We start from the raw sequence: 26,350 nt of genomic DNA, 5'->3' as shown, positions 1-26,350 counted from the left end.
TGCCAGCCACTTTAAGAAAGACCCAATTATTTCCATTCTCTGGGCTGGATTTTCCGATCCTGTGGCTATGTCCGCAGGATCCGTCTGGTCTTATGACCAGAATGTCAGCGCCACCCTGTCACCGATCCTCCACCCAGTGGGGGGCTAGCAGCTGCGCAGCATAAAGCCCCCAGCTTTACTTGCGGATACGGCCGGAGAATAGCAGGGTCCGAGGCCGCACAAACCCACGGTGGCGGCCTGTGGTGGCCGCGCCGTACAACATGGTGCCGGCCGCTCGTGGACCCAGCCTGCCAAAAACTGCCCCCCGTAACCAGCCTCGCCATCCCTGGACCATCCCCCACCAGTCCGCCCAGCCCCCGCCGAAGCACCACCTGCCAGCAGAAAGGCAACCCCCTGACTGTGGTGGCTGCGTGAGGTCCCCGAACGGTGTGACCACACGTGAGCGATGTCGCCGGGGACTCGGCCCATTGGGGGGGGGGGGGGCGGCACAGGCGATGTCCTAAGGCCGTCCCAATGGTGTGCAACGTACTCAGGGGACGGAGCATTGAAAAACGACGCTGCCCCCGATTCTGGCGTAAATGTGGATTTTTCGTCCGATCGCCGAGCGCAATTTTGCCGTTGCCGATCGGAGGATCCCGCCCTCGATTTCCTGTCTGCTAACCAATTCTCAATCCATACCAATATATTACACCCCAAGTGCTTTAATTTTGCATATAAACTGCTTATGTGGGACTTTATCAAATGCTTTCTGAAAATCCAAGTACACCACGTTCACTGGTTCTCCTTTATCTATTCTACTGGTTACATTCTCAAAGAACTAGAGTAAGTTTGTCAAACCTGATTTCCTTTTCATGTTGACTTTGTCTAATTCCGTTGATGTGACTTGTTATCACAAACTTTCTAATAGACTCTAGCATTTTCCCTAATACTGATGTTAGGCTAACTGGTCTGTAATTCCCTCTTTCCTTCCTCCCTCCTTTTTTAAGTCGCCGGTTTCCATTTGTTAGATTGTAGATTCTACTTCAAGAGCTTTCAGAATTTCAAAACACTGGCTGCTTGGATCGACTACCTTGAGGCTTCTCTGTTTCAGCGTGGAAATGTTGAATGTTAGCCTGGTCTTAGCTGGTCTTTGAAGCTGATTCTTTTGTAGCGATTCTTCAGAATTAATACATTGTTTTTTCCTTCTTGGGGCAAGCTCAAATGCCATTTGTTCAGGTGCAGAGTCAGAATTCCGATTTCCTGGAAGAATTTTTAAACAGCAATTTCTGACCACTGAATTATTTAAAAATGTCTCTGGACTTGCTGTAACTTGGAATTTAAAAGCTTTAGCTGACCCTGCTAGGTCCTTTGAATTTTTTGTGACGTTTTTACAAAAGCTGCCACCATGTTGTCGGGTATTGGTTACAGTTTGGTAGACCTGAATCCCACATTAACCCTATATGTGCCAGGGCGGCATGGTGGCGCAGTGATTAATACGGCTACCTCAAGGCGCCGAGGACCTGGGTTCAATCCCGGCCCCGGGTCACTGTCCGTGTGGAGTTTGCGCATCTACCCGTGTCTGCGTGGGTCTTACCCCCGCAACCCAAAAATGTGCCTGGTAGGTGGATAGGCCACACTAAATTGCCCATTAATTGGAAAAAAAATTTAAAACTATATGTGCCAGGTCCTTATACTACACCAGAGACTTTAAGTGCTTCTACAGATGGCTCAAACACTGCAGATCCACTGTGCAGACGTGAGAATCTCCTTCGGCACCAAAAAGACATGAAATGTATGTTAATCAGAACTCCCAATACGATCAACTTTAGCCTCATACCATTAAATCCATCATTAAACTGAACACTGGCAGTGGTTTTCACAACAATAACAACTTATATTTGTATAACACCATTAAGGTAAGAAAATGCCCCACAGCATTTTGCAGGAGCATTATTAAACAATATATGCACCTAGCCACATAAGGAGATATTGGTAATCTAACAAAACACTCGGGGATTGGACCACGCCACAGAGGAGGGCCAGCAAACTCAAAAAGTTCAATATGAAATATCAGATCCTAGTACACTGGCAATCCCCACCCCTGCCTCATCCCATCTACATTGGTGCTGTGCAAATGTAAGGTGTTGTTGACGGCTAATCCTTGGAATTTTGACAGAAAACAATCAGCGATCTGTGCTGGATGGGGAAGCATTTGACCGAGTAGCTGATTGGCCAAAAGGTTCACTGGCGGAACGGGCCTTCTCCGTAAGACCCGCAGGACTTTCTTTAAGCGTTTGAAATGTCCTGAGGCACTTTCCACGGGGCCATCCGAATGCTCTTCAGTCTGTGCAGCATCTTTAATCGGCTTACTCATCCTTGTCATTAAAATTAGCTTTGGAATGAACTTAGAATAACTTGAGCACAAACGCAGTTTTTAACTGCCTTAAAATCCTACGTTTCCAATTAATTACAGGAGAGATGATGTATTAAAAGCTACCTCTTGGACCTTTTGTTATTATTGTTGTAGAAATTACTGCCAGTGCTGCGCCGAATGCTGACATTATTGGTATGAGGTTAATGTTGATATTATGAGGAGTTTTGATTAATGGGCATTTCCTGCCTGGATTTGTTGTGCTGAAAGAAATTCTCTTGGCTGTAGACTGGTTCTGGAATGTTTTAGACTTCTGTAAAAGTAGTTAAAGGCGCTATTGCTGGGAGCAGAGTTCTTTCACACTTGGCGGCGCCCCATATTTCAAAGGTGACAAGTTACTAGTCCTTGTGCTTTTACTGAGAGGCTGTGTTCTGTTATTTGGAGTTGAGCTGCCCCATGTTTTCATAGAAAGATCAAACGTGTTTGACATAGACATGGATGGGATTCAATTTACCACACACACTGGACTTTCCAGAGTAGGACCAGTAAACCAGAAAGGATGACATAAAATATCAAATGGCAGCAATCCTAACACTCTACCCATCTCCACCCTTGGATCAGCTCATCTGTCTTGTGTATCTCTGGACTTGATTATCCCAATGTGATCACGGCTGGTCTCCTATCTCCCATCACTCATCAGCTTCCCCGGTGGTCAGGCTTTGGAGCTTTACCCATTGAGGCCTGGGTTGTATTCCCAACCAGGGAATAGCTCTTTAGGGGCGGCATGGTGGCACAGTGGTTAGCGCTGCTGCCTCACCAGGCGAGGGACCTGGATTCGATTCTGGCCTTGGGTGACTGTAAGTGTGGAGTTTGCACATTCTTCCCGTGTTTGCATGAGTTTCCTATGGGTGCTCCAATTTCCTCCCACAGTCCAAGATGTGCAGGTTAGGTGGATTGGCCAACCTCAATTGTCCCTTGGTGCCCAAAGGTTAGGTGCGGTTATGGGATAGAGCGGGGGAGTGGGTGTGGTGGGTGTGGTGCTCTTTCGGAGGGTCGGTGCAGACTCGATGGGCTGAATGGGTAAACAACTGCCCCACACTAATTTTCCCTTTAGATGGTCCCCCATGGGATTTAAATATTTTGAGGTTTCCATTGCCCCTTTCTTTAGACAACTATCTGGTGCCAACTTACCCCAGTTGATTGCTGTTATTAGATGGGATCTTGCTTGGTGGTCGACGCTCCCAATTTCATGACTTGGGAGGATCACGCTAATTCAACTAAACGTATTGCCCAGATAGCTATATCCTTTACAAGTGTGCCTATTCTGTTGTTGGCTAGAATTGTTAAACAAAATGAATGGAATGATTAGTACATTTATTTGGATTGAAAAGAAACCTTGCATTAAGTTGGCTAAGCTCCAGTTGCTAGGTGCTGGAGGAGGGGAGGGGGGGGGGGGCGCAGGAGGAGGGGGCGGGATGGGGTGATGTTGGGTGTCCTCCCGAATATTAGGCTATATCGGCTGGCCTCTCATTTAATATTCATCAGAGATTGGGTTAGGATGGATCCGGCATCCATTTGGCTTGGCATTGAAGCAGAACAGTCAATTTTCCCTCTGCAACCCTTGTTGTTTTGCGGTGATATTAAGGCAAACTCTGCTAAGTGTGATAATCCCATTATTATTATTAATACTCGGTCTGCCAACTGGAAGTGAGAGCTAAACTGACACCTGCTCTCTCTCCTATCCAGGGCAGTCCAGACTTCCCACCCAATCTAATCAACCATCGATTCAATACCTGGAGAGATAGAGGCATTTGTCAGCTGGGAGACTTGTTCAGAGATACTTCCTTGTCATCCTTTGAGCAGCTATGTCAGCAATTTGGCATTCCAAGACAATCCTTTATTAAGTATTTACAGCTATATCCTTTACCACACCTGAGCAACAGGATTGAACCTTGACATAGGCCCATAGGCAATGGGAGAGATTTACCACACAAAAAATCAGAGTCCCGTTTTGGCCACATCTAGTGGGATCTTTCTTGTTGAGAACGACCCTGCTATCAAATAGGACTCTTGGTTTATATTTGGTCTGGATCGGGAATGTCATGCTCGTCTGTGCAGGAGGAGATTGGGGCATCTCGATCTCTTGAACCCCCTCAGATAGCACATTGTGGCCTCCGGCACATGGCTGCCTGTGAGAGGGCAACCCTCTCCTGGGCCTCGGTCACCGCCTGCACAGAATACCCCCGGCCTTGGACATGCTGATCCAAAACCAAAACTGTCGCCCCCAATGCCTCCACCGCTGACGTCACCCGTGCGGTGTTAGCCTGGGTGGTACGCATGGCCGGCACCACCCCCGGCTCCTGCACACGGTTGGACTCCTCCACCTGCACCCGCAGATGCTGGATGCTCGCTCATATCCCCTCTTGTGGTCCCTGGCTCTCTGACTGCATCTCACTATGGTTGGGACTGGATGTTCCGGAAGCCTGGGACCCATCTGGTTTGATAGTGGAGGGTGAGGGTGGTGTGGGGGTGAGGGGGGGGGTGGGGGTCAAGGGGGGTGAGGGGGGTGTGGGGGTGAGGGGGGTGCGGGGGTGAGGGGGGTGTGGAGGGTGAGGGTGGTGTGGGGGTGAGGGTGATGTGGGGGTGAGGTGGGGGTTCTACACGCGTGTCATGGGGAACCGCAACTCAGCGGGGTCTCACTTCCTTGCCCATGACCACACATCACCCTTGCAACCTCCCTTTCCTCTGGATCACCGGCCATGTTCAGGGCCCTCTGCTCGGGCATGGTGAGGGGCCGCAGGCCTGGTGGTCCCCATCTGATCTTCTCCCGCTCCCGGCGGTTGTGCACGGCCTTCTCCTGGGGAGGGGGTGGGGGACTGTGGGTGGAACACATGCAACAGAACTTTTCGACGGTCTGATGCATGCAGCCCAGGAGTTGGGTAGTGTGGTGATATGCATCACTGTAAATACAAGGGGTCAATGTAAATACACTAAGACTAAGTAAACACTAGAGGGAGCACCAGAGACATCATGACATGCAGACATACAGAGAATGAACACTTAGAATAGGACATGACCAATGGGCAGTCAAGACACCCAGAGGTGACACTACCACAAGGGGGCAACCCATATAAAAAGACAGGGCACACATGCTCTTTCTCTTTCCACAGGCGACACTCAGAGAGAAGGACGGGGCAGATCAGAAGCATCACCCATGCATGGCTTAGAGCAGACTGGTTAGTAGACTGAGTTACTATAGCAAGATTTGCAGGAGAGTCGAACTCAAATAGGAGAATTCTTAACTGTTCAATAAATGTGTTAAACCTATCTCCAAGTCTGAACCTTCCTTTGTCAGAGTATACATCAAGGAAGCAGCTTATGCTACATGAAGAAGCATAACACAACATGGTACCAGTGAGTGCCTGTTGAATCTATATAGTTCAACTCAACATATCTGTGACTACCAGCAACAGCACCAGGCAAGATGATCGAGATTCCGGTTCCTCAGCAGCTCAGGTACCACGTCAATCTCAGTGCCAACTGGCATGCATTCAAACAGAGATTTGAGATCTACATGGTAGCATCCGACATAGATGGCGTGGCCGATGCTGAGAAAATAGATCTTCTACTCACCATTGCGGGTGAAAGTGCAACATAAATCTTCAACTCCTTCAGGTACTCCAAAGGGCAAGACAAGTGAGACTTCCAGACAGTCCTGGACAAGTTTGCAAACTACTGCGAGGTAAATACAACAGAAGAAATCGGTAAAACTGGTGCCTATACTCACCACGAGGCAAAGGTAGGTTTGCAGTAGAGGAAAACAGCAGTTTTGATTGGCAGCCATCTTGAGAAAGGGGCCGCACATGCGCAGTTCCCCAGAAGACGCCAACCGGCAAAACAGTGTTTTGCGCATGCGCGAGAAGCCGTGCACGCGCAGTTGCGAAAAGTGCGCACAGTACAGGAAAAGCGATCTGCGCATGCGCAATCCATTCCTACGCTCTACGTCACAAGCATCAAGACATCAGAGGCCACAGACCACGTCCACTTAAAGGGGAAATGCCCGAAAAGAGTGAAAAAACATTGTAAAGCCAGAAAACACAATTCTTTCACCTGGAACAACAGCACAATGCCTGAACTTCAACCAGTCGCTGAAAGTGACCTTCGCAGAACCCTGCAACAAGCAGTTAGCACCACCCTAAGAGATGATTTAGTCCTTGAAGACTACAACTCAGACATTGATTTCCTCCTTGGACATGGCGAGCACAATGACAGCTCCGACACAAAAAGTGATGATCTGGTCCTTGAAGGCTATGACTCGGAAGATGATTTCATCATTGGATGTGGCGACCTCAGTACCAAATCCGAACCGCAACAAGATGATGTGTACATTACAAAATCCGACACAGACATGGATGAGTTCTTCGGATTTGAGGATCCTCAGCCCAGCATAGACGACATCCCGACCCGTGAGTACAGGATTCTGCTGCGGCCTGAAGCCAAGAGACAGAGAGCGGTACAATCCCACAGAGAGCGGCCTGATGCCACACCAGTGGTCCACGCACCACAAAGAGTCCCCGACTCCACACAGAGAGTGGACAACGCACCACGAAGTGGCCCCGACTCCGCACAGAAAGCGATGACAGATTCCACAGCGAGACCACTGCACGTCTCCACACAGAGAACACAGAAAGACTCCACAGCGAGACCACTGCATGACTCCGTTGAGAGCGCACAGATCAACTCCACAGCGAGACCACTGCATGACTCCATTGAGAGCGCACAGATCGACTCCGCAGCGAGACCACTGCATGACTCCACAGAGGGAACGATGCCAGACTCCACGGAGAGAGCGGTACAGGCCTCCACCGCGAGCTCATTGACAGAAGCAACGCAAGACTCCAGAGCGCATTCCTTGCATGAACAAGACCATGAAGATCTAGCAACCTTATCTGAGCAACCAGCAGCAGACGATGCAAGTCTGCCACGCTCAAGTGCACAGCAAGACGACTGTGACAGTCTACCACGCTTATGTGAACAACAAAAAGACTCTGACAGTCTGACAGCTCTTCTAACCGACAAGAAGACACTGAAAGTCTACCCACTGTATGTGCGCCAAGTGACAAAGGCTTCACAATTCCCATACAAGATGTGCGTCATCTCAGCGAGACTGACAGACCTCAGCTAGTATGTACAGAGGCACTCGACAATCAAAGTGAGGATGCAAGTGACTCCAGTGACACCACGTTAATTCAAACCTTATCCACTCAAGCCTCTCCTCAAGAAAATGCATTCCTGAACATTTTGACTCCAGATGGGGAGCATCAAGACACCTCAGATGATTCAAGTGACACCTCAGATGATTCAAGTGAACCTGAAATGATTCCAGACAGGGAGTGTCAAGAAACCAAAGGTGATTCAGGTGAACCAGAAAGGGCTCCAGACGGGGAGCATCGACAAGCCGAAGATGATTCCAGTGAACCGGACATGACTCCAGATGGGGAGCGCCGAGGAATCAGAGATGGCACGCTCAATGAAACAGCAGATGCCACAAAGGACACTGACAAAAGTAACTTTGTGAAGGACTCAAAATCTCCACTCGATATGGTCATTGAGCGCAACATAAACAACAAAACCAATGAAAACAACAACAAAGATAACAACAAGAAGAGTACCAAAGGCAGCAACGTCAACAACAAGCACGACAAAAACAACAACACTGGAACAACGACGGTACAACATGGTACAACTCTGCAAATGCAGGACAATGTAACAGCACAACTCCTAATACTAGCAAGGGTATAGACATACCATGGCATGACAGCAAATCTCACCGATTCAAGTTTGCTCCACTACAAACAAGCAAACCAGCTTTCAAGGCAGATGACATACTGCATCGCTATCACAAGCATAGAAAAAAAGAGTCCAAATCAGACAACAAAGTTATTTGACCATTTGCACACCTCCTGATGACGTCTTGGTTCCTTAAGCATAGGGACACTGACGGCATTGACAAGGAAATGATAACATCAACGTCGACACTTCAATAACAAAACAAGAAAGCCTCTCGACCATATCAATTCATGAACTTTGAACTCATACATATTATTTGGTATTGTATAGTCATCACTGTCATCATGATTTGTACATGTCCTCACTTATCTACCTCTTTTGTTCAATTTTCTTTAACCCTGTACAGAAAATATGTAACATGAAAAAAGGGGGATGTGGTGATATGCATCACTGTAAATACACAAGGGGTTAATGTAAATACACTAAGATTAAGTAAACACTAGAGGGAGCACCAGAGACATCATGACATGCAGCCATACAGCTAATGAACACTTAGAATAGGACACGGCCAATGGGCAGTCAAGACACCTGAGGTGACACTACCACAAGGGGGCAACCCATATAAAAGGACAGGGCACACATGCTCTTTCTCTTTCCACAGGCGACACTCAGAGAGAAGGACAGGGGCAGATCAGAAGCATCACACCGACCGCATGGCTTAGAGCAGACTGGTTAGTTAGACTGAGTTACTATAGCAAGATTAGCAGGAGAGTCAAACTCAAGTAGGAGAATTATTAACTGTTCAATAAATGTGTTAAACCTATCTCCAAGTCTGAACCTTCCTTTGTCAGAGTATACATCAAGGAAGCAGCTTATGCTACATGAAGAAGCATAACACAACAGGTAGATGGTGGCCTCAGTGGCCACAGCACCCGGCCATGGCGGCTGGCATGGGTATTGATTTGTGGGGCAGGGTAGGGGTTCGGCCATCCCCCGGGGGGAGGGGCCGGGTTACGGGTGTGTGGGGGGGGGGCGGTGTTAGTCCCAAGGGCACGGTGCAGCCAACTTACCCTGGCCGCCCTGAGGAAATTGTGCAGTTTCTTCCTGCACTGGATGCTGGTCCGACGTTGCCCACGGCGCTGACTGCCTCTGCCACCTGTGCCCATGCATGGCGGCGCCTGGTGCCGCCTGCCTGCCTTCCTCCCAGGCCGGGGTACAGGGTCATCCGCCTCTCCTCCACCGTGTCCAGGAGGGTGTCTAGCCCAGCGTCCCTGAACCGTGGCGCAGCTCTCCTTCCGGCCAACTTGTTGGCGGGATGGTGCGTGTGGGGGGAAGGACTGTTGAAGTGCGTGTCAGCCTCATGAGTGCAGATCACAGACCCGAACAATCCGGCACCTTTTTTCGTGGAATTCATTGTGTTCCATGTGGCACCGGTGCTAACCCATTAAAAGTAGCTGAAACGGTGCAGGTATAGCGCCGATCTTTCTGCCTTAAAACTCCACACATGCTCCGCTCGCATCAACACTTAACCTCATGGTGCCGGCCATGGAGTGAGTGGTCGCATATTTGGCAGCTCCCGCTCATGATGGTCTTTTTGTGGCCTTTGCCTCAGTTTGTAGCAGGAATCTTGGAGCAAAAGGCATAGAAGTGAGAGCAGGAGAGAGTGACCTCTAGTTTATGGAGCGGCGGACCAGAAAAAAGCAAACCTGTTGGCTGAGTCAGGTGAGGAGCTGGCAACACACGCGGCGATGGCGGATGGGCAGAGGCAGGGTCCGGCCCTGCCGGCCCAGTGGTCGATGGAGCAGTTGGTGAGCTTCTTGAACGAAAAGTTCACCCAGCAGCAGAAGTAAAGTTTGGAGGACCTGTCCCGGGCGGTGGACTCGATCAAGGCGGTGTTTGACCGTGTGGAGACTAGACTGGCAGCCAGGGACAGAGGTTGGAGGAGCTGGCGGGGGAGCGTGAGGAACAGTCCACCTCGATGGCAGCGGAGGTGGGACTGATGCGAGACCAGCAGAAGCAACTGCTGGAGAAAATGGAGGACCTGGAGAACCATTCTCGTAGGCAGAACATCCGGATCGTGGGCCTGCCGGAGGGGAGCGAAGGAACGGATGCTGGTGCGTCTATTGGGAAGATGCTGGAGAAGCTGCTTGGGGAAGGTGCATTTGACCGGCCGTTGGAGGTGGATCAAGCTCACAGGGCGCTGATGCGCAAGCCCAGGGGGGGGGGGGCGAGCCAGCGAGGGCAATGGTGGTACGGTTGCATCTGTTCCTGGATAAGGAACGTATCATGAGGTCGGCCAGGCAGACGAGGCAATACAACTGGGAAGGAGTCAAGGTTTGTGTGTATCAGGACCTGGGGGCAGAGCTGGCGAAGAGGAGGGCGAGCTTTAATAAGGTCAAGTCGCCCTGTACAAGAAGGGCGAAAAGTTCGGACTACGGTATGCGGTTCACCTATGTGTGATCTATGGGGGCCGGGAGTTGTACTTTGGCTCGGCGGAGGAGGTAGTGGACTTCATGAAAGAGAATGGACTGGCAGGAGAAGGAGGACCTTTAACTTTGATGGAAGAGAAGTGGAGTGAATGTACTGTACTGTGAAAAATTTTGTTTTTTGGTGCTCGGGTTTCTTCCGTTTTTTCCTTTTTCTGTTTCTTTTAGGGTTAGGCTGGTTTACAGTTCTTAGTTAAGGGATGATGGGTGGGTCTCCATGTTCAGACCTTGGGATGGATTGTTTGTTTGTTTTTACTTCTTGCCTTTGTTTTGACTGTTTGCACTAAGAGCAAGGGGAGGAGAATCAGTGGGGAGTAGGATGCTAGGTGCCACCATGGGCGGGGGCTGCCAGGATAGCTGTGCGGGCTAGTTCACGGAAGTGAAGTGGGGGGTGAGCTGAAGATCTATGGGAGGGGGGGGTTGGAGGGGGAGTGGGAGTGGGGGGTTTGGGTGGGGGGGGGGATTATACTGCTGATGGGGAGGGGACTTTCAAAGTGGAGGAGGAGGAGGGTTGATGAAGGTAGTTGCCCGAGGGCAGGCCAGGGGAGTTGCGGGACCTGGGCCGAAGACTGACCTAGGAGAAGTTATGGCTGATCGGCTCGGGAGAGGGGTGGGTGCTCCCACCAGACCTGGCTGGTCACGTAGAACGTTCGCGGACTGAGTTGGCCAGTCAAAAGGGCCCGTGTGTTTGCGCACTTGAGGCAACTGAAGGCAGAAGTGGTCATGTCGCAGGAGACACATCTGAAGGTGGGGGGATCAGATTAGGTTAAGGAATGGATGGGTTGGGCAAGTGTTCCATTCGGGGTTAGACTTTGAAACGAGGGGGGGTGGCAATCTTGGTTAATAAGCAGGTGGCATTCGATGTGGGGAATATAGAGGCACACCCGGGGGTTAGATATGTTATGGTTCGTGGGAAGCTGGAGGGAATGGCCATGGTATTGGTAATTATATATGCCCTGAACTGGGATGACGTGGAGTTTGTGAGACGGGTGCTGGGGAAGATCCCGGACCTAGATTCACATCGACTGATTATGAGGGGAGATTTCAACACGGCCCTTGATCCAAGATTGGACCGATCAAGTTGAGGTCTGGGAAGATATCAGCTATGGCGAAGGAGCTCCGGGGGTTCATGGAGCACTTGGGGGGAGGGGTCAATCCGTGGAGATTAGGGAGGCCGAGGAGTAAGGAGTTTTCGTTCTACTCCCATGTGCATCAGATGTATTCCCGGATAGACTTTTTCATGATGGACAAGACACTGCTGGCTGAGGTGGTAGATGCTGAATATTCAGCAATAGTGGTGTCAGACCATGCCCCGCACTGTGTGGACTTGCAAGTCAGCAAAGGAAAGGCCCAGCGCCTGCAATGGAGGTTAGATGTGCGGCTGCTAGCGGAGGAGGTGGTGTGCGAGCCGGTGAGAGAGACCATTTGAGGATACATAAGGATCAATGATATGGGGGAGGTTTCGGCGGGGTGGTTTGGGAGGCACTGAAGGTGGCTATCAGGGGAGAGTTCATCTCAATTAGGGCCCATAAGGAGAAGGTTGAGCGGGTGGAGTTAGACAGACAGGTAGGTGAAATTTTACAGGTGGCCAAGAGGTATCGGCGTCTCCAGATGACGGGCTTTTGAAACAGCGTCAGAGACTGCAGCTAGAATTTGGGCGCCTGTCCACAGGTAAGGTGGTGCGACAGCTGAGGAGGGTAAGGGGGGCGGTTTATGAATATGGGGAAAAGCTAGCAGGATGCTGGCGCACCAGCTGAGGAAACAGGAGGTGGCGAGAGAGATAGGGAAAGTGAGGGATACGGGGGGAAGGTGGTTCTGGATCCGGTGGGAGCGAATTATGTGTTTCGGGAGTTTTACAGTAAATTGTATTCATTGGAACCCCAACTGGGGAGGAGGGGATGAAATGATTTCTGGGGGGGGGGTTAGAGTTCCCGAGGATAGATGAGGAGTTGGTGGAGGATCTGAGAGCCCCAATCAGGCTTGGGGAGGTTATAGAAGGTTTGGGGGCGATGCAAGCAGGCAAAGCCCCGGGACCAGACGGATACCTAGTTGAGTTCTTTTCCAGGTTATTGGGGCCCCTTTTGGTAAAGGCTTTCAGTGAGTCAAAGGACTGGGAGTGCTCCCCCCGACGTTATCGCAGGCATCAATTTCTCTTATTTTGAAACGAGATAAAGATCCGGAGAGCTGTGAGTTGTATAGTCCAATCTTCCTGCTAAATGTGGATGCAAAATTGCTGGCAAAGATCTTGGCCACACGGATAGAGGATTGTGTTCCGGGGCAATAGGGGAGGACCAGATGGGATTTTTTAAGGGACGACACCTGGCGTCCAACATTAGACGGCTCCTTAACATAATAATGATGCCTGCGGAGGGGCGCGATGTCGAGGTGGTGGTGGCCATGGATGCAGAGAAGGTCCTTGATTGGGTGGAATGGAAATGTTTGTGGGAGGTCCTGGGACGGTTTGGGTTTGGGCAGGGGTTTGTGGATTGGGTCCGGTTACTATATCAGGCACCGGTGGCAAATGTAAGGAGAAACCGGGTGCGATCGAAATATTTTCGCTGGGGGACGAGACAGGGGTGTCCACTCTCCCCACTAAATTGATTGTAGTTTAGTCGGGCAGCATGGTCGGCACGGGCTTGGAGGGCCGAAGGGCCTGTTCCTGTGCTGTACATTTCTTTGTTCTTTGTTCTTTGTACTGTTTGCCCTGGCCATAGAGCCTTTGGCAATGGCGTTGCGAGCATCAAACATTTGGCGGGGGGATAGTGAGAGGGTGGGTTGAACACAGGGTCTCGCTCTATGCAGACGATTTACTCCTTTACATAACGGACCCGTTGCGGGGGATTGCAGGAATTGTGGGGATGTTGGAGGAATTTGGCCAGTTCTCAGGTTACAAACTGAATATGGGCAAGAGTGAGGTTTTTTGCGATTCAGGAAAGGGGGCAGGAGAGGAGTTCAAGGTTGTAGGAGGACGTTTTCGGTACCTGGGCATTCAAGTGGCACAGAACTGGGGTCAGCTTCATAAATTAAATTTGGGCAGGTTGATCGAGCAGAAGAAAGGGGACTTCTGAAGGTGGGACGTGCTCCCGCTGTCATTGGCGGGGAGGTTTCAGACTGTGAAAATGACAGTCCTCCTGAGATTGCTGTTCGTTTTTCAGTGTCTCCCAATTTTCATCCCTAAGGCATTTTTTAGGAAGGTGAATGCGGCGATCTCGGGTTTTATATGGGCCGGGAAAGCCCGCACGTGAAGAAGACCCTACTTGAATGGGGGGTCGGGAAAAGGGGGTTGGCCCTTCCGACCATTATTAACTATTACTGGGCGGCTAATATATCGATGGTCAGGAAGTGGATAGTGGAGGAGGAGTCGGTGTGGGAGCGGGTAGTGGAGGCACCTTGTAAGGAAACGAGTCTGAAGGCTTTGTTAACGGCACCTGTGCCATTCTCGCCAGCTTGGTACTCCACAAGCCCAGTGGTAGTGGCAGCCCTGATGGTGTGGGGACAGTGGAGGCAGCATATGGGACTGGAGGGGGCTTCGGTGTGGTCACCGATCTGTGATAACCACCGGTTCGCTCTGGGGAGGTTGGACGGGGCTTTAGGAGGTGGCAGGGGGCAGGGATTGAGAGATTTGGAGATCTTTTCATTGAGGAGGGCTTTCTGAGTTTGGTGGAGCTAGAGGAAGGGTTTGAGTTGCCAGGGGTGAATGGGTTCCGGTATTTACAAGTGCGGAATTTTGTCCGGATGCAAGTCCTGGGCTTCCCTCGCCTCCCACTATGGGGCTACAGGACAAGGTGATGGCAAAAACAGGGGTTGGGGACAGGAGGGGCTTGAAAATATATAAGGAACTGATGGAGTGGGATGGGGTTCCAATAGGGGAGGTGAAGAGAAAGTGGGAGGAAGAGTTGGGAGGGGAGCTGGAATTTTGGCAGAGAAAGGGGAGGCATGGAAGTGACGAATAAAGGTAGGGAATCTAATGAGGGGAGAACTATGGGATGGAGTAGGTACATGGACCATGATATTTAGGGCTTATGCTTGGGGGGGGGGGGGAGATGGGTATGTTATTGTGGGGTTCTTGTGTGTGTTGGATCTCTTTGTTTAAAATGTTAAAATTATGAATGCCTTAATAAAATATTTTCTAAAAAAAACACTTAGCCTCAGAAATGGAGAATCCCGACCAGTATGTGAGAAGCAGTGCAGGAAGATACTGTCCACTTTCAACATCTGCCTCCCATACCTGGTGTCATGGGCTTTCCTTCATTGGCTGCTTGCAGTGATTTGTGCAGCACCTGGCCTGTAAAATTGACTTTCCTCACTTTGTGCCACCCAATTCTGCCACAGTTTTACTTGATAAACATTTACATTTGATTTCCTGGTGTTATTTCAGGCGTTGAACTGCATCCTAATTGTAGTTTGCAGTAGGGGAGGGGTGGGGGTGGTGGCCGGGGGGGGGGGGGGGGGGGCGGTGCTGGAATTTGCACTTCTTGTTTTTGATTGGCTGGTCTGCTTTTCAGGAAATAAAACCCACATTTTAGCCCACAGACTGACATCAGCAAGTGTAACAGGCTAACTCCCGCAAACATTTCATTTGTCCACAATTAACTCCCTGTTTAGGACACACGCAGCAATTTGTCGGCTTATTTATTTCACAAGGCCTTTGTAGTAATTGATTATGATAAATGTTTGAAACTCTGAATGGAAGTGCCACATGAGGATGTAGACAGCATATTCCAAAAATAAAAAAGCATTTGTGCTCCAAATCTTCAGGACTTAACTCAAACAAAATTAGATGTGTCCATTGGTTTGAATAGGCGATGCGCCCATTCTCAACTGGAGATTGACAAAAGGGATAAGCTCCCTTGTGAAGAAGGGGGCTAAGAGATGCAGTTCTAATCTGTAGCCACAGGCGGCCCTCTGCTCTCGTATATTAATATACCATCACGTGATCTACTCCATGCACAATGTTATTGGTAACTGAAGGAATCCCATATTATGTATTTTAACACAGAAACCATTCAGAGGGTGCACACATCATAATTCAGACAGTGGCATTGCTCCAAGGATTGTGGTTTACCACTGCAATTGACTCTCACTGCATACTTTGCCTGAATGTCTCTGAATTTTATCAGAAATACAGTAGATCCTCAGAAGCCCATACTTAATGTTTGAATGATCTGCGGCAGTGCTGGTATTTTGCTTTAGCTGCAGCAATCATTAATATAAAAAGTGCAGTGTTGGTAGAAATGATTTTATCTCACTGGGACTGTGACATGAGGAAGGTATAAGGAAGCTGCAAAAAAGAACAATGGAAACACTTACCTATCTTGCAAATCTCACAATTGATAATGCATTTTATTGTTTCATTGTTTGTGAAGGTAATTTATAAAACTGGGGCAGAATTTTCCCACGGTCCCTGATGGAGTGCGAAACAAGCGACGAGGCAGTTAAATCACAACACCGATTTATTTAACTAAGAAGAACTGCACATAGAGAACAGTACAACTACTACACAGATCTTGATCCCACCCCCTGCCAGGTCACAGAATCTCCTGGGGGACGCGGGAATCACGCCCCGCAGCCCCAAAGCCGGCTTACCGATTCTCTGGTGCTGATTCTCGGGCGCCCGCGGGATCGTTGCCGCACCGGTCGGGGGCCGTTGAAAGCGCCCCCCACGGCGATTCTCGGGGCCCCGACGGGCCAAGTGGCCGCCAAGTTCGACCGAGTCCTGCCAGTGTGAGTTACTCAGGTCCCACACTGTGGGACCTGGAAGGTGTGTCAGCGGGGGCCGTCCTGGAGGAGGGGCGGGGGTAACCGACCCCGAGGGGGGCCTCCACTGTGGCCTACCGATTGGCGGGTGGGCTGGTTCCGTAGGGGCCTATGTTCCTCCGTGCCAGGCTCCTGTAGGGCTTTGCCATATTGGAGATGGGAATCCACGCGCATGCGCGGGATCACGCTGGATGTTCCCCCACGCTGGCCGTTCCGCGCATGCGCAGAATCACGGCGCCCGTAGCACGCATGCGCGAAACGCGCGGCAGCCGTGCCACGCCAGCTGGAGCTGCGGGGACCACTCCGGCGCCGACCTAGCCCCCTAGGAAGGGAGCATTCCTCATTATCGGGGACCGTTGATATTGGCGTGGTTGGCGCGGCTTTTCACGCCGGTATCAGAACTTGGCTGCAGGATTAGAGAATCCTGGCCATGGACTCCCAAGCTAACTCTGACTAAACCCCAACAGCCAAGCCCACGCCTTAACCCATGATAGACGAACATTTGTAAGTTTCTTCCCCATAGGCTTCAGGCCTTGTCATGTGGCCCGTAAAGGATCATCCCTTAAAGGGCCACGCTACCACATTCCTCCCCCCTTAAGTTTCCTTACAGATCCTGGAGATACAAAAGTAGAAAACTTCTTATTTACAATTATATACAGACAAAGAGAGTTACAGAAAAGGATCTTAAAGCAAAGTTTGTAAGGTGACTTCATAACTCTTTTCGAATAACTCAACTTGCAACTAGCTTCTGTAGACGGAAGGCATCCGAGTCTGCAGCATGGGAAGGCACATTGGTAGCGTCTGAAATAGGGGAAATACTGACTACCTCTTCAACTCCTCCTGTGGCCCCTGATGATTCCCATTGAAAAGGTCTCAGTTCTAACACCACAGACTTGGCAAGTGGTACACTGGTAGCTGCGATTGGGTCTACCCCATTTTCGGGGTCGACGGCTTCTCGCCTTCTCAAATAATCAACATGTTTCCTCGCTCCACGTCCTTGTAGGTCTATGCCATAGGATGTTGGCCCAGTCCTGGCAACAAATCTCCCAGGTAACCATTCTGGTCCACCACCAATGTTCCGTATGCACGCTCTTCGATTTGAAAAAAAACTGTCCTTCTTGGCTGTATTGTGGTAACCTTTCTTTGAGGCCTGTTTAGCCTCCATCCTCCCTGAAAAATGTGGAAAAATAAGGTCAAGCCAGGTCCTGAAGCGCCTGCCCATTAACAACTCAGCCGGTATGACCCCAGTGGTGGTATGTGGGGTTGAATTGCATGAGAGCAAGAAACCCGCTAAAGGAAGGCTGAATAGCTTGAAATTTTATCGATGCTTTGAATGTTTGGACCGCTCTTCCGGCCAGACCTTTTGATGGAAGGTGGTAAGTGGCTGTCCTTAAGTGTTGGATCCCACTGGGCTTAACAAACAGTTAAAACTCTTCGGATGTAATACTGTTTTCTGAGGCAATCACGTTGGGTAGGCCGTGAATAGCAAAGATTTTGCGCAGCTTGTCCACGGTGGCCGCTGCAATGGTCGAACACATAGGCTGAACATCCAAATGCTTCGAGTGGTTGTCTACCACAATCAAAAATCTCATACCAAAAAAGGGACCTGCAAAGTCGATGTGGTGCCTCGTCCACGGACGTCCTGGCCACCTCCAAGGGTGCATGTGTCCTGCAGGTGACAGGTTATGTTGAGGCGAATATTGGTTGACCATACTACCCATCTCCTTGTTGATCCCAGGCCACCATATGGGCCAATACCTTCATTTTAAATTACCCAGGGTGACTGCTGTGCAATTCTTGGAGAAGAGGCTGCTGCCCCAGGGAAGGCAAGAGAACTCTGTAACCGCACAGGAGACCCTCATCCTCACAAGTGATTTCTTCCCTACGTTGCGTATAGAGCTTAATCGGTTATGACTACTCACAACGCCAGCTCGTGAGAACCATCTTGACAACACAGAGGGCGGGATTCTCCGAAATGGAGGCAGAGTGTTTGCGCCGCCGTGAACTCCGTCGAGGTTCACAACGGCGTGAAACGGCCCCTATCCCGACAGATTCAGGGCCCGATAATGGGCTAGGAGCGGCGCCGCGTCATTTACGCGTGCCAGGCCTTGTCGCCGCGTAAAGGCGGCGCTGCATACATGATGCGGCCGGCGCCACATAACTGGCGTCACCCGCGTGGTTGCCGTCCTCTCCGAGCCCGCCCCGCAAGAAGATGTCAGACGGATCTTGCGGGCCTGTGGAAGGAGGTCCTCCTTCAGAGAGGACGGCCCGATGATCGGTGGGCACTGATCGCGGGCCACACCCCATTTGAGCCCCCCCTCCAGTGCAGGATCCCCCCTCCCCCCCCCCCCCCCGCAGGCCGCCCCCCCCCCCCAGCGTTCCCGCGCTGTTCCCACCGGCAGCGACCAGGTGTGGACGGCGCCGGGGGGAACCCGCCGTTTTGGGCTGGCCGCTCGGCCCATCCGGGCCTGAGAATAGCAGGGATGCCGGAGAATCGCCATTTTGGGTGTCTCAGGTGATTCTCCGGCCTGCGCCGCGCGGAACATGACGGGGCCGTTCTCGACGCTTGGGAGAATCGCGGGAGGGTGTTGGACCGGCGTCGCAGGAAAATTTGGCGACCCAGGCGATTCTCCCAACCGGCGCGGGAACGGAGAATCGCGCCGAGAGTCTTTGTTGGTCTAAGTCTTAATGAAAAGATAAAATGGGTAGAGAATCAAGAACATTTAGAGCCAGGGCGATCTCCTGTGGAATGGGAGGCTAGGATATTATTTGTGGCAGTGGAAGCCTGCTCAAAGCATCCGTGTTTGATATCTGGGTTCCTGGTCTATGCTGAAAGGTATACGAATATGCGGCCAAGAACTGTGCCTATCTTTGCATTCGAGCTGATGCTATTGGAATGACATGTTTATCTTCACGAAAAATGCCAAGCAATGGTTTATGGTCCGAGACGATAGTGAAGTGCCGGCCATAAACATATTGATGATGGTTTTTTATGGCATAAATGGCATATTTTCTTTGTCAATCTGGGAATATCTCCTCTCAACATCAAACAGTGTTCCGGATGCAGCAGTGACAAGCGTCTCCACGTCTTCTTCCATTTTGTGCTGGAGTACTGCATCAATGTCACATGGCATCTGGGTTGAAATGGACCATCAAGGTCAATGATTGCAGGGCCTATTTGACCTGATCGAAAGACTTCCCCTGGGAATCTTCCCACTTCATCAGATTTTTGTTATTCATTTACGGGATGTGGTCATCGCTGGTGAGGCCATCATTTATTTCCCATCTCCAGTTGCCCTTCATAAAGTGGTGGTGAGATGCCTTCTTGAACCGCTGCAGTCCTTGAGGTGTAGGTACACCTACTGTGCTGTTACGGAGAGAGTTCCAGGATGTTGCCCCAGCGACAGTGAAGGAATGACGATAAATTTCCAAGTCAGGGTGGTGAGTGACTTGGAGGGGAATCTCCAGGTGGTGGGGTTCCCAGGTATCTGCTGTTCTTGTCCTTCTGGATGGTAGGGGTCGTGGGTTTAGAAGGTGCTGTCCAAGGAACTTTGGTGAGTTACTGTAGTGTGTCTTGTAGATGGTACACATGACTGACACTGTTCGTCGGTGGTGGAGGGTGAATATTTGTGGAAGGGGGAGCAATCAAGTGGGCTGCTTTGTCCTGGATGGTGTCGAGCTTCTTGAGTGTTCTTGGAGCTGCACTCATCAGGGCAAGTGGAGAGTTTTCTGAAATATAGCGCAGCCAGATGAAATACCGAAGGACAACTTTGTATATTAGAACAAGCCTTTGAGGGTGTGTATGTTAATGAACTTTCTTAACTTACCTTCTAGCTCAAGCTGCTGTTACACATGGTTTAAATACAATTTGGTGTATTTCAGGCCCCCCTGCCAATCTTCGATCCTGGGTTTGGGATATTTCTCTACTTTAGCCACCCTGTTCAACATCATCTTATAATCACAGCAGGTTCGGACTGTGTGGTCCGGCTTCAACACTGGGACGATGGGTGCTGCCCATTCTGAAAACTGGACTGGAGGAATTACCACCAGGTCCTCCAGATGCTTCATCTCCACCTCTGCTTTTTGGTGTAGCGCATAAGGCACTCGTCAGATGTGCAAATCCTTTGGTGTTGCTTCTGGAACTACTTAGATCTTTGCTTTCACTCCTTTGCTGCCTCCTAACTCTCTCTGGAAGAAAACCACTTTGGTAATACTGAATATTTGTAACCAATTCAATTCAATTTTCTTCAGCCAATCCCGCTCATGTGGCTTGGCCTTTGTCCTTTCATTATGATTAAAGGCAGCTGGTCTGGCTGCTGTTGGTATGCCACTGGTATAAATGCTGTTCTCAATATCTTCAGTGCGTCCCCAGGCTAAGGGGGCTGAAGTATTGTTGAGATTCACAGGCTGCAACCTGATGTGTTATATGAGTTGGTTTAACACTGAATGCAACTGGGTGCAGTAAGACGAGAAACAGGCTTCCGACACAGGAGATGGTTCAGAACTGTTTTATTGAACCTGCTGATTGCTGTACATAATCTGCTGTGGGTTGACACTCTATTAATCTAAACTGCTAACTTCTGTCTGGCTTGACCAGACTGGCTCTCTGTCACATGGAGACGGTGCTCACTGTGCTGTGCACCCTGACTATCTCTGTAGCTGTATCCAGTGAGAACAGGCAGAATCTTGATGCCTCGTGTGTTTTATAGTGGTGGTATCCCCTGCAGTGTCCAGTCTGGTGATTGGTTGTTCTGTGTCCTGTGTGTCCATTGGTTATTCTGTGTGTCAGTCACTGCCTGTCTGTATCTCATTATATACATGAGTGGATATTATGACACAACCCTCCCTGCAGAATCCTAAACGTTTCCTCACCCACTACTGCGGCATCCACCCCTGCATTGACGAGAATTTTAACCGGACGGCTGTTGACGACAAGGACAATCTCAATGGGGGATGTTATACTTAACCTCACTATGTTAAGTTTGTATACTTCTGATTTTTCTTCAGGGTCTTCCTCAAGTGTGTTTACTGGAGTCGTAATGTTTTTTTTGTGAACTAGGAGTAGACTGTCTGACTCTGCATCCGACTTGTATATGGCCTTTCTTATTACAGCTGAAACAGATGAATTCCTTACATTTGCATCCGCCTTGGGAATGTTCTGCCCCACAATGGTAACAAGCCTCTAACCATTGTGACTGCTGATCACTTTTCTTCTTCTCTGGCTCCACTGCTCCCTCGCGTGGAGAACCTCGAGCGGCTGTCACTTTCCACCATAACTGGTTCACGTCACTTTGCACGCTTTGTAATTCAAAAGGACTTTGTTCAGCGGTTTCATTGTTTCAGCCAACTCAACCGTTTTATCCAAGGATTGCTTGGTTTGAGTCAGCAACTTCTTCAGAATATTTAAGTTGTTGATCCCACAGACCAACCGGTCATGCAGCATGTCACTGAGAGAAGTACCAAATTCACAATGTTCTGACATTTGTCGACAGCTGGCTAGAACAGCAGATACCATTTCACCAGGACCTCTAATGGCTGTATGAAATTTGTAGTGCTGCATAATAATGGAGGATCGGACACTGTAATGGTCCCTCATGAGTTGCATCAATTGATCAAAGGACTTAAAGTCCGCCGCCTCAGGAGAAGTTAAGCTTTGCACCGGTTATATGTTTGTGGGCTGAAAACTGTAAGTAATATTAAGAAGAACATTATCTTCAGAGCAGTACAGCTACTAGACAGGGCTTGTTCCCTCAACTCCCAAGCTAACGCTGACCAAACGTTTACACACCTGTCCTTATAAGTTCCTGGCCTGAAATATAACCCGCGAAGGATTGCCCCTTAAAGTTCAATGGTGGCTGGGGGTGGGTGGAGGGGCGGTGCAAACTTGGCGTGAGGTCCAAAAATCAGTTTCACGTCTGTGTGAATTTCCCGTGGTATCTTCTGCTGATGCATGCCATGGTGAAACTTACTGGAGGCCGACTTGAAAGTGATTTGCATCCCACTAATGGGATGAAGATGCAGGAATCTTCCACCCATCCCGATTCGCCACAAAGCCAGCAGGGAAACATGACGGTCCAAAACACATCAGGAACAAATGGCGAAGAGATATTGCAATTCCCTGCACGATGCCTGGGTCTACCTCTGGAGTTCGGAATGGAGGCTTCCAGTATCCCTGGAGTCCAGAACAGCACAGCAGGGACCATCTACAGGTGGATCTTCCAGATTCATTGTCATTGAGGATGTCCGTCTTCCAACCTCAGAGTGTTCCTGGAGATCCATCTCCTTTTTCAGGAAGTTCATCATTTTTCTTCAAGAATGGGTCAGTGATGTTGGGTGCCTTTTCAATATGATGCCTGGATATGATGGCGGACTACACGCTATCAACCTTGCCCTGCCATGGAATACAACCCCTGGTTGCATAACTAACGAGGTCGGGGCTGAAAGGTATGGCGTGGTTTTCCATCGGCCTCATCAACAGGAAACACTCCTCATCCCCATGACCGCCACAGAACCTAGTCCCCAGATGACAGAATTTGGCCCTGAATATCGTGCTTTTGGTCTCTAATAATAACAAGACAAACAAAGAGAGCCCTCAAATCACTGGATCTGATAATCCCTCAAATTCACAAAGATCTGGGGCAAAATAATACCATTGCAGAACTTAGTTTGAATGCGGTTGTGTGACTTCAGTTGGATAGTAGCACTCTCATTGCCCTGGCAAGTTAACCACAAGGGGCTGGATTCTCCGTTGCCTGACGCCAATATCGTAATCGGCGATTGGGCAGAGGAGAATCGACTCTGACGCCCAAATCGGGGCTGGCGCTGGTTTGACGCTGGTCAGCCATGCTCCGCCCCCTCGGATATGGCATCATGTCTGGCCTTCTTGTGCAAAAATTGGTTGTCAGGTTTATCTACATTACATAACAACAGTGGCCACACTTTAAAATTGGCTGTAATGCGCTTTAGGACATGCCAAGAATGTGAAAGTATGTGAAGAGTGCAAGTGATTTCTTTACCTCGGTATAAAGACTATCACTGTATAATATGCCTTCAGTTGCTCTTTGATGGTCTCAGTAGAATGCTCCATTTTGTGGCAAAGTCAGATGTCAAAGTTATTTGACAGACTCTATCATCACTTTGGGGAGGAATGAGGTTAGAAGAGATGTATGATATTTTATTTATGATGGCTTCAGAAAAAAATGATTTACTTTGCAGGGTGCAAAGGTGTTTTCTGATTTTATAAGGATTATATTTGTAGTGCATGTAAAGAAATGCGGTTTAAAACTGCGTCAATGGCTTTTTCAGTGCATGACTGCTGATCAGTTGATTCTGAATTTCTTAAGTTTGCAAGTTGATTTTCGGGAAGATCTGCTTGATAGTGGATGTTGAATTTCCAAGTCTTGGGTATAATTTTTCATCAATCAGTTTTCTTGATAAAAGTTATCTTTAAGTTGCTGAACCTGGACTAACTGTGTATTCATTGCACTGAGTGGGAGTGAATTGCTGAAGATAGCAATCTCATGTCAGATGATTTTGCCATCTCAGCTAATTTATGTGCCTTGTGGCTGCTTAATTGTTTTACAGTGTGTCCTGTCCTACAATATAAAATTATTTCAAGGCATTTAGTGCCTCTTGCTTGCCTATCTACTTAGTTATTTTTATTCTTCACACAGTTTCAATCAAATCTCTTTCACTGTTCAAGAAAATAGTCCTGTTCCCCTAGCCTGCCTTCCAAATCCAGGCACCAGCTTTGTCCTTCTTCTCTGTACGCTTTCTGCTGCCTCCGATATCTCTTTGGACGTTTGAATGGGCTGTTGTTAATGGTGTCTCACCATAAACCATTTCATTTCCCTTGTTTATTGGAATCGCTCGCTGCCAAGATATTTTTAAAACATTGGCCTATATTTATTTTCCTACATATACCCCTTCAGTTATCATTTGATTTATGCGTTATCAGCAGGGTGCAAAGGCCGAATATGACCAAACAATTAAAGACTAGGACATGGGGCGGCAGGGTGGCACAGTGGGTAGCACTGCTGATTCACAGCTCCAGGGACCTGGGTTCAATTCCGGCCTTGGTGGCTGTGTAGAATTTGTACCTACTCCCCGTGTCTGCGCGGGTTTCTTCCGGGTGCTCCCTTTTCATCCCATAGTCCAAAGATGTGCCACTTTTCTGCCCATTTGACCATCCCGTCTATATCTTCCTGTAACCCAAGACACTCATCCTCACTGTTAACCACCCGGCCTAACTTTGTATCATCCGCAAACTTACTGATCCTACCCCCCCCACATAGTCATCTATGTTGTTTATATAAATTACAAATAATAGCGGACCCAGCACAGATCCCTGTGGTATGGCACTGGATACTGGCTTCCTGTCACTAAAGCAGCTGTCTGTCATCACCTCTGTCTCTTACAACTAGGCCAGTTCCAATTCTGCCTGTATCCCAGAATTGGGCTGCCATTTCGAACGGGAGGCCCTATACTGAGATTCAGTAGCGAGCCTCCCCACAACGTAAATCCTGTCCCATCCAGTTGACAAGTAGGGGCATATTTCCAGCCCCCCCCCCCCCCCCACTACGGGAATAAGGGTCTCTTCCTAACATCACACATGCATGAGGGTGACTCAACCCCGCCTCACAATCACCCCAGCCCTCTCATAAGACCCCCCATCAGACCCCCATCAGAGACCCCCATCAGAGATCCCCATCAGAGACCCCCATCAGAGACTCCCATCAGAGATCTCCATCAGAGAACCCTGCCAGGAAGCTGAAGAGCAGTCCAGGCATTAGAGTGAAAAATTGTTGCATTTTCACTTACTCTTCCCTAATATCTGCTGCCTCAGACAAAAGTGTTTAAAGCAGCAGCTGTTACAAGTGTCAAGAGTCTTCCTCGAAAGCCAAGTACACTTCAATGGGTTTCAACCCCCTTGTCAGCCTTTGAAATTCAAATGTTCCATTCAATTTCAAACAGCTACACATTGCATTAGCCAGTAATTGACATTTGTGTTACTCCAGTGACAGGTGCTTGGTGGATGGTTGATCTATCTTTCCCTTCACTCTTGAATGCATTTCAAGTAAGCTGCTTTGATGCTAACCGCAATGTTTATAAACACTCTTGCTATGATTGACAGTTTCTCACCACATCAAAAGCAGCTGAGTGCTTTCACTTCCTCTTTTTCACAGCAGAAAGCACTGATGGGGGTCTCTGGTGGGGGTCTGATGAGGGGGTTGTGGAGATTGGGAGGGGGGGAGGATTTGTATTGTGTGGGGGAGGGGTGCCTTCCAATGGACTTTGGCTGACAGCTCAGTTATGCACTGACCCTCCTTGACCACCGGGGATCCACTGCCTCAGGGCCGCGCTTGGGAAAACATGCACCAAATTCCGCAGGGGGGATTTCCCGTTGTGGATGATAGTGCATAATTGGGGGTGGGGGGTGGAGACTCAGGCTTCTAGCCCGCTAATCACATAGTGTTGAATGCAAATCGGTGATTTTCTTCGGTATGGGCAAAAAGCTCACTGCTATTGGCGGCGGGAGGCCAGTTCACCGGAACTGGCGCCAGTTCCGTTTTCCAGCCGACGCTCCATTCTCCACCCAATCGAGAAACCCACTACTCGCGTCAGGCAATGGAGCTTCAATCCCCTTATCTTGGGTGGGATTTGGTGCCAAAATCGCATTCGGCGATTGGGCGGAGAATCCCTTTTGATGCCAAAATCAGGGGCAGCGCCTTTTTTTGGATGATCTGCCTCTTCCAAAATGGTATCATCAATGAGTACCTCGCACGCCGTTGGGACAGTCTCAGGACGTCACCTGAAGCCCATCCTCGATGCTCCGCCCCTGATGGGCCGACTTCCCGAGGGCGTGGATCACTTGTGGTCTGAGTTTTCATCAACCTCGCGGGGCGGCTGTGGACTGTGTCCAGCACCGCCACAGTCGGGGCGGGGGGGGGGGGGGGGAGCCGTTCCG

The sequence above is a fragment of the Scyliorhinus torazame genome, chromosome 1 (genome assembly GCF_047496885.1).
Source record: "Scyliorhinus torazame isolate Kashiwa2021f chromosome 1, sScyTor2.1, whole genome shotgun sequence".
NCBI classification, from domain to species: Eukaryota; Metazoa; Chordata; class Chondrichthyes; order Carcharhiniformes; family Scyliorhinidae; genus Scyliorhinus; species Scyliorhinus torazame.
The sequence above is the reverse complement of the archived record's forward strand: the minus strand, read 5'-3'. Positions refer to the sequence as shown.